An 8,734-nucleotide genomic window follows, 5' to 3' on the forward strand; every position below is an offset into this window, starting at 1 on the left:
GAACTTATTTATCTTATCAGTGAAAGCTTGTACACTTTTATCAATATCTCTCCTTTCCTCCACCCTCACAGGTTCTGGTAACTACCATTCTACTCTCTGTTACTATGAGTTTGACTTTTTTTTTCCTTAAGATTCCACAGATAAGTGAGATTATGAAATATTTGTTTTTTTTTCTTTTTAAAAAATATTTGTTTTAATTGTAGGTGGACACTAACCTTTATTTTATTTTTACGTGATGCTGAGGATGGAACCCAGTGCTTCACGCATGCTAGGCAAGCACTCTACCTCTGAGCCACAACCCCAGCCCCCAAAATATTTGTTTTTCTGTATCTGGCTTTTTCACTTACCGTAATGTCTCTAGTTTTATCTGTATCGTCATAAGTGCCAAGAGTTCCTTATTTTAAAGGCTGTTCCATGATAGTGGTGGTGTGTGTGTATATCACATTTTCTTTATCCATCCATCTGTTGATGGACACTTTGGACACTTCCAAAGTGTTTCCATATCTTGTTTCCATATCTTGGCACTATAAATAATCCTGCAATGAACATGGAGAAATGCAGATTTCTCTTCAACATACTGATTTCATATCCTTTGCATATGTATCCAGAAGTAAGATTGGTGGATCATATGGTAATTCTATTTTCTGACAATACTCATGCTGTTTTCCATAATGTCTGTACCAATTTGCATTTATGTTGTCTCCAACACTGTACAAGGGTTACAAAGGCTCCCTTTTCTCCATATGCCAGGACTTTGTTATTGTTTTCCTTTTCTTTCTTTTTTTCTTTTCTTTTTCCTTTTTCTTTTTGGAGTACTAGAGATTAAATCCAGAGATGCTCTATCACTGTGCTACATATCCAGCCCATTTTGTTTTTTATTTTGAGACCGTGTCTTGCTAAATCACAGAGGTTGGCCTCAAACTTGTTCTCCTACCATAGCCTCTGGAGTAGCTGGCATTACAGGTGTGAGCTACCACACCTGGCTGACTTGTTATTTATTTATTTATTTTGCAGTGCTGGAGAATCAAACCCAGGGCCTCATCCATGTGAGGCAAACATTCTACCACTGAACTACATTCCCCAGCCCCTTGATTTTTTTCATAAAAGCCATCCCAATAGGCTTGAGGTGATATCTTATTGCAGTTTTGATTTTTAGTGTTGATTAGTGTTGTTGAGTATCTTTTCATATATCTATTGGCTATTTATATGTCTTTTTGGAAAAAGGATTATTCAGCTGCTTTGTCAGTATTTTGATTTTTTAAAATTTTGCTACTGAGTTGTACGAATGTTTAATTATTTTTCAAATGTAAAAACATTACATGGTTCAAAAATCAAACACATAAAAGTTATATTTAAGGGTGTATGTCTGGAATAGAGCACTTGCTTTGGCATGCATAAGGTCCTGACTTTGATCCCCAATACTTTAAGGAAAAAAAGAGTTAGGCTCATAAATCACTTCTGTCTATCCTTCTTCAACCCATTTTCCTAGATCTCCCTATAAATAACCATTTTCATTAGCTTCTGATTAATCAATTAATCACTCTAGTGTATATTTTTGCAAAAAAGCATAAATATTATTTTTCTACTTTTTTCTAACCAAAAAGTAGTATGCTTTATGCTTATTCTGTATCTTGATTTTTTTCACTTAATATGTCATGAGGATCACACTCTAAAATACTTATTCTCACTCTTTTAAAAATTTTCTTTCAAGTTGAGGTAAAGTAATCATAAAAATTACATAATATATATTATATAAAAAATATACAATTTTACATAATGACATATACATAATAGTTAAACCAGTTAAAATATATAGTTTAGTGACAGTGAATACATTAACATTGTTGTTACATTGTTCTCTAAAACATTTACATTTTCCCAAATTGAAACATTGTACCCATTAAATACTATTCCCCATTCTCTCTTTCTCCCAACCTTTGGCATCCACCATTATACTTTCTGTCTCTATAAATCTGACATACTCTAAGTCCCTTCAACAAGTGGAATTTTACAACACTTGTCCTCCGATGAGTGGTTTATTTCACTTAGCATGATGTCTTTGGGATTCATCCATGGTATAGAATTGGTCAGAATTTTCTTCCTAAAAAGACTGAATAATGTTCCATTGTTCTATTGTACCACGTTTTGCTTGTTTGTCCACGCTCAGGTTGCTTCCATCTTTGGCTACCATAAATATTGTTGCTCCAAACATGAGTATACCAACATCTTTTGAGTCCCTGCAGCCAATTCCTTTGGGAACATGTCCAGTAGTAGAATTATTAACTATCTTCATTTTTTTTTCTTTCAGCACTGAGGATTGAAACCAGGGATAATATAATTCTGAGCTACATCCTTCAATCCTTTTAATTTTGAGACAGGGTCTCACTACGTTGCCTAGACTAGCCTCAAATTTGTAATCCTTCTGCTTCAGCCTCTCAAATAACTGGGATTATAGGTATATGCCATGGCTCCTGGCTCCTCATTTTTTTTTTTTTGTTATCCATGCAAGAGCTGAGGGATATATTATAATTTATTTAAGTGATCTCTTTTTGATGAATACTTTGTGTCATTTTCAAATTTCTGCTATCATAAATATTATCACAATGAAAATAACTGTGTGTGCCAGTCTCAGTGGGTGGCACATGCCTGTAATCCCAGTGGCTTGGGAGGCTGAGGCAGGAGTATAATGAGTTCAAAGCTAGCTTCAGCAACTTAGTAGGTCCTAATCAACTTAGTGAGACCCTGTCTCAAAATAAAATACAAAAAAGGTCTGAAGATGTGTCTCAGTGATTAAGTGCCCTGGGTTCAATTCCTAGTACCTGGAAAAATATTTTTAAAAATTAAATTAAATTAAAAAGAAAAAAAGAAAGAAAAATGGAAAGAACCATGTGCACATGTTGTGCTTATGTTGTTTTATATTTATGTAGGATGTGGTTTGGTCATTCATCATTCTAGTTACCCTGGCTCTTTTAAGTCAGGCCTCTCAAAATCCATTTGAGACTCAGGATCATTCTATTCTCATAACTTTCAGGAGTCAGAAGAAACTTGGTGGAATTTTTGTAATCATGTACCAGTTCCATGCTACTTCTGGGAGTACAGGAATCTTATTATTGCCCCTTGCTACCCTGGGAATCAGGAAGCTCTGTGAGGAGGCTACAGATATGTATGCCCAAGTATTCCACCTGGCCATGTTAATGATTGGGCTTGTTGCCTTTTTGTGTTTTCTACATAGGTATACTATGCCATAACCATATCTTAACAGTCAAGTCCAGGCTCAATCCTTTCTCTCTCCTTTTTGCTGTTCCTTAACTCTTCTCCCTAACCTCCACATACCCCAAGCCAGTCTTAATCAGTCTTAGCCACTGGAAACTTGCTCTTCTATCATGTGTAGCTAAAGTTTTAATTCTCAAAGCCAAGAAACACTTTTTTAAAAATCTGACATGTTATTTCTTCCCAAAGGTTGTGAGACAGTAAGGTCATTGAATTGTGGGAGGAAAGGGGTCTAAGAAAATGCATAGGGATAGTCTAACTCACTTATTCTGTTGCAAATCAGGATCAATCTTTTCAGTAATCTAATAATCTTCTAGAAGAAAATTTGCATTTTCATACTCAGGAAATTAAGGCATCCAGTTATCTCATTAGCGGTAAGGAATATACCCTGATTTTGATATAGGAACCCCAGAGGTACTTCTGCCTTCTTCTGCTTTGAGTTGAACCAGACCTAGCTGCATACACTGAACAAAGTTTCTAACAAATCTGGAAATGTTCTGAAGCCTTTAGTTCCCTTCTTTTCCATACCAGATTCCATGAGTGAATTAATAGGAAGCACATCATGCTTGAGCTGTAGATCTTATTTTCTTGAGGACAACCAGTTTCTTGGATACAATGAAGGGGACCCCTATTTTTCCAGGGATATCCATGTGTTTCCACAAAGGGAGCACTGAGGAAACAAATTTAGGGAAAAAAATAGAAAAAGCCGAATTTTCTGGCCTTAGAGATAGTCTAACTGCGCCACCAACCAGGTATTTGACCACAGGAAAAATCACTTAACCTTTAAGCTTATATCACTTTATCTATAAAATGGGTATAATACCACCCCCAGCGATAAAATAGTTAAAGGGTCTCATATACTGTTTGTCTCTGTGCAAACAGACAGCATTGTTATTGCAAGGATGATTGCTTCCTGTATGGCCAGATTAGATTATTTAATAGATTTCCTGCACATGGAGTATGTATCTACTCAGGCTTCAGCTGCTGTGGTGCATCCAGGGTAACCAAGATGAGTTTCCTCGTTCATCCAGTTTGTTTTATGACCTGGTCTGGCTTTAGTTTAGGCTGGCATTGAACAGGTTTCATCCAGGTAGAGCTGCCAGGCCAACCTAAGTAAGCATCCTAAGAGGTTGGAAAAGTATTACCTGGATCCTGTACATCATAGATAAGGGCCTCTCTATTCTTGGCTCTCTGTTCTTGGTTTTGAACTCCTTCATACCATTCCTTCCTTACCTCTCCCTGCTTTCTCTGTTTCTTGTTCCTTCTTCCCTGCTTATGCTTGTATTCTTTAGACTCAGACCCATGCTCTGGCCTAGGCTATCCCTGGCTAGACCATCAATCATCTGTTTAGCTTAATCATCTATTTAGTGATTTACCCAGTCTCTATGAAGCTGATCTGAAGAGTAAGGCCTGTCTGAATAATTTCCCCTGTAACTTCTCTCAAATCCAGGATCACAAGGCACTTTTGAATGAAAAACCACTGGGATTGATAGAAATTATAGAGAAAAACAGGTTAATATTACTATTACCCCTACTCCACAGACATGTATGAGTAGATGGGGACTAAACACCACTGTGGTTAGACATTAATATTAAGATGATCTTATCTTCTTAAGTCATGCCCTCAGACATGCACACTCTAATACTTACTCATTGCACACAAATATCATAGACACACAAAAAGACATGCACATTGTCATGTTTATACATATTGATGCAACATATACACACAAATACTCACTGACATGCACACATCTTAGGTCAGAAGATCTCAATAGAGTAAGGAAAGTGATTGACTGGTTCCCTTTCACTCCCAAAGTCTAAGACAAACAGGTAACATCTTTACACAGATAAGGACTTGGGAGTTTGAGGAATAACCCCTTTCTGGTTTTGTTCACTCTTGCATTGACTGCAATCACAAAAGTAACAAAAGCTGTCTTATTGAATGTGACTCTATGTCCAACACTGCTTTACCCCCTTAAAATATGCATCTAATTGAGTTTTCACCACAGCTCTGTACAATGAGAACATTCCTGTCCTCACTAGGCTGTGAGATCATCTTAATATTAATGTCTAACCACATTGGTGTTTAGTCCCCATCTACTCATACAGGACCTCAGTTGCCCTCAAAATTCTCCCCAGGTATTCCAAAGGGTACTCAGGAGTGTCTCACAGGAGTTGAAGGAAAATTGTTTCTATTCCTACATTCCAGTCCTCTCTTGTAGGAACCTTCCCATTACCTGGTATGCTCCATCAGAACTGTCCCAGAACTCTCCAGCAAACATAGACATCCTCCTACCTGTGGCCCTGGCACTATATTTTGTAGTAGATGAAGGGAAGAGGGCAATTATCAACACCCCAACTTTGTACCTGGGTCTCCAAAGCATCCCCAAGTGTGCCCTTTCTCACTAAGATTTTTTTTTACTTGCATCCACAATATTTTTATTAACCCCCAAATAGTCTATTAATGGTCAGAACAAGTATAATACAGAGGTAGTATTTACAATTATATTTTTGAAGGAATTGTTTGAATATCTTGCTTTTAAAATTCAACCTAAATAGTTTCTTATCAGTTATATTAAATCATTAGAAATGTAATTTTTTAATTGTTTAAATATTGAATTAGCTGTTTTTGTATTTAACAGATATTTTTGTATCCCCTTTATTGAAAGTTTTGCAACTAAATGGAAACTTAAAATCTATTTTCTAGATTTTAGTTAGCATATATTTGTTTAATAATAAACTAACATAAAAAGCAAAAAGTCATGCTTACATCTGATTTTTTAAAAAGCTTATTTGCACAGAAAAGATAAATTTTGAAATTATAAAGCCAAATGCCAAAACATTTGTTGTTGTTTTGTTTTTGTTCTTTTGTAACACATCAATCACATCTCTTGATTCCCCAAAGAACATAAAAGAAAGTCCAAACACCTAAGTAGTACATAAAAGGTCTCGTGGCTATTTTTCTTATAGCCATTCCCGGCCCTAATGTAACTAAACTGCACTGAACTTATCATTCCCCGAAACACTCCATTCAATTTGTTAACACTGTTGGCTCTGTAATGTCCTTTCTCCTTTATCTGCTCAGCAAATTCATATTTACTCTTAGAAACTAGCTCAAAAAACATTTGCTTCTCAATGTTTTTTATCTTTCCCAGGAAGAATGCCTCATCTCCATGATAACTTCATCACATTTACGTAAGAATTATCTATCTCCCACTAGTCATCTGATAGTTTTTTTTTTTTTTTTAATCATTAGCACCTAAGATGGACCTTGACACATTGGCATTTCCTCAATAAAGATTTGGTGAATGAAAGAATGAGAAACCAAGCTTTGTCATGAAAAAGCTTTGTCATGAAAAGTTAATCAAGGAGCAATTCAAGGATTTTTTGATATTCAAACTAAAAGTAGTTGCTTGGAATTATTTGTCAGTACTGGAACTGGATAACAATAGGATAAGGCTGAGTAGACCAAGACCAGAAAGAGAAAGTGAGGATTTGAAGAATAAAAAGGGTCACTTAAAAAGTGACTAAACCTCAGGCCCAGTTCTTTGTATATGTATAGACCATCAGGCGGTACTCAAGGTTGCCCACAGTCTGGGTCCATCCTATATTTTATGCTTTATACTGCAGTGTTTACTTTCATATGTGAGCCTACCATGGCTCTGGGACCTGACCATGAAAACTGTATCAAAAGTCACAAGATTTTCAGCTTTGAGTCTTTAGTGTAGGGATAGGTGGAGGAAGGCTTCAAAAGGACAGAAATCTCTCAGACATTTCTCGAAATGTTTGTTGGTGCACTGTTTGATGTAATATATCTCTTCTAGAGAGTACTTCAGTAGGCCCACCAGAAGTACTGGGAAAAAGGGACATGGATACCTCACTGATCAGAGATCAGACTTAGAGAAACCTCAACTTTCTGAAACAGATCAGAACAGAGAAGTAAATACTAAACAGAATTCCTTTTTTTCACATAAAAATATTCCCTTCTTTCCTTAGTTTCCATGCCATTATTCCTGGGATTTTCTGCCTCTGTTCAAGATGTAGAACAACTGCCACTATCTTGATGAAACCTCTATGAATTCCCACCTGGATAAAAGCCCCACCTCCTCTGTACTTACCTCTCACCTTATTTAACACCATTCTTGTAGTTAAAGACCAACTTGGCACCAACCAGGCAGGGTAGGCTGAGGGATTAATAAAGGTCAGTCAGACTATGGGTAGGCATAGAAAGGAGGGCAGTATTCCAGAAAGGGAGCAGTTGTTCAAAGGTCACAGAGGGAGGGCATCAAATCAGATTGGCTCATGACATTTTGGATGCTCTCTCTGAGGCCAAGAGACAAATATCCTCCTGAGAGTGGAGGTGTCCCTCCTCCCTGAGCCTCCAGAGGCAAGAGCAAGGCTTTGCAGAAGCCTCATCCTGAAGAGTGACTGGCACCTTTTCAAAGCTGCCCAGGAAGCAGAGGTTGTGGTGAATGGTGTTTTTTTCCAGCCATCTGGAGCTGTCCAGAAAAGGGGAAAATGTCAAGTGAAGTTGTAGATCTGTTGCACATTGAGGCCACAAGGCTGTTTGTTAAGGCTGTTTGTTAAGGCTGGGGCAATTAGGTGGCTATAATTGAATGGGGGCCATGGCCAGGATTTCCTTTCCTGGTTGTTGGCTTGCCACCCACAGCTTTGGCTTCTGAAAGCCATCCCTTTTGTTAAGGGGCTTGAGGGCCACAGAAGATGTTGTCCTATTATTCCTCAGCATCCTTTTCTGTAAGCTCACAGTCACATGGGAAAGAGATGCGTTGCTTCTGTTGGAGAAACTGATCACTGGAGGAAAGTGGCAGGGACTCCACCACTTCCTGAACCTCTGAGAAATTAGACTCTTCATCTTTTGTGGGTGACTGAGAGGAAGAACCCATGCTTGTCAGATCCTTACTACTGGGCTTTGGGGCCTCCTGGCTGCTGAGAGGGCACACAATGTGCCTTCTTGATGACACCTGGCTTATTGGGGTTTACCCACATCCACAAATTGGGTTCAGAATGAGAAACATCTTGAACAGGACCAGGTTTCCACTCCTAAGGTACTTCTGGGGGCTTCATTACTTGAATTTTGTATTTGACAAGGTTCTGCTCAGCTAAAGAGCTCTAGTCCATGGTGCAAGGCAAGAAGAACTCATTTCCCATGTCCCAATCCAGAGGTCCTGGAACTCATCCATGAAGACTGTACCAGAGGTCAGGATTTTTTAGCATTAAGTCCATGTTTAGTGTGGAAATAGGTGGAAGAAGACTACTGAATGGACAGATGTCTCTCAAAACTTTTGTTGGGGGCACTGATGCAGTCTCTCCTATTGAGAGAGTTTATGAGTAGGCCTTCGAGAAGTACTTGAAAAAGGGACACCAATGCCTCACTGGTCAGTGGTCAGACTTGGAAAAACTCCAGCTTTCTTGGAATGTCTGAGATGGTATTTCTCTTTTA

At 38.0% G+C, this 8,734-nt stretch overlaps 1 pseudogene; it reads right to left on the reverse strand.

Annotated features, from left to right (window-relative positions):
- Nucleotides 1-7,535: 7,535 nt before the first annotated feature.
- On the reverse strand, nucleotides 7,536-8,517 carry LOC113189062 (forkhead box protein R2-like; annotated as a pseudogene).
- Nucleotides 8,518-8,734: the final 217 nt, after the last annotated feature.

The sequence above is a fragment of the Urocitellus parryii genome, chromosome 11 (assembly GCF_045843805.1).
Source record: "Urocitellus parryii isolate mUroPar1 chromosome 11, mUroPar1.hap1, whole genome shotgun sequence".
Lineage (NCBI taxonomy): Eukaryota > Metazoa > Chordata > Mammalia > Rodentia > Sciuridae > Urocitellus > Urocitellus parryii.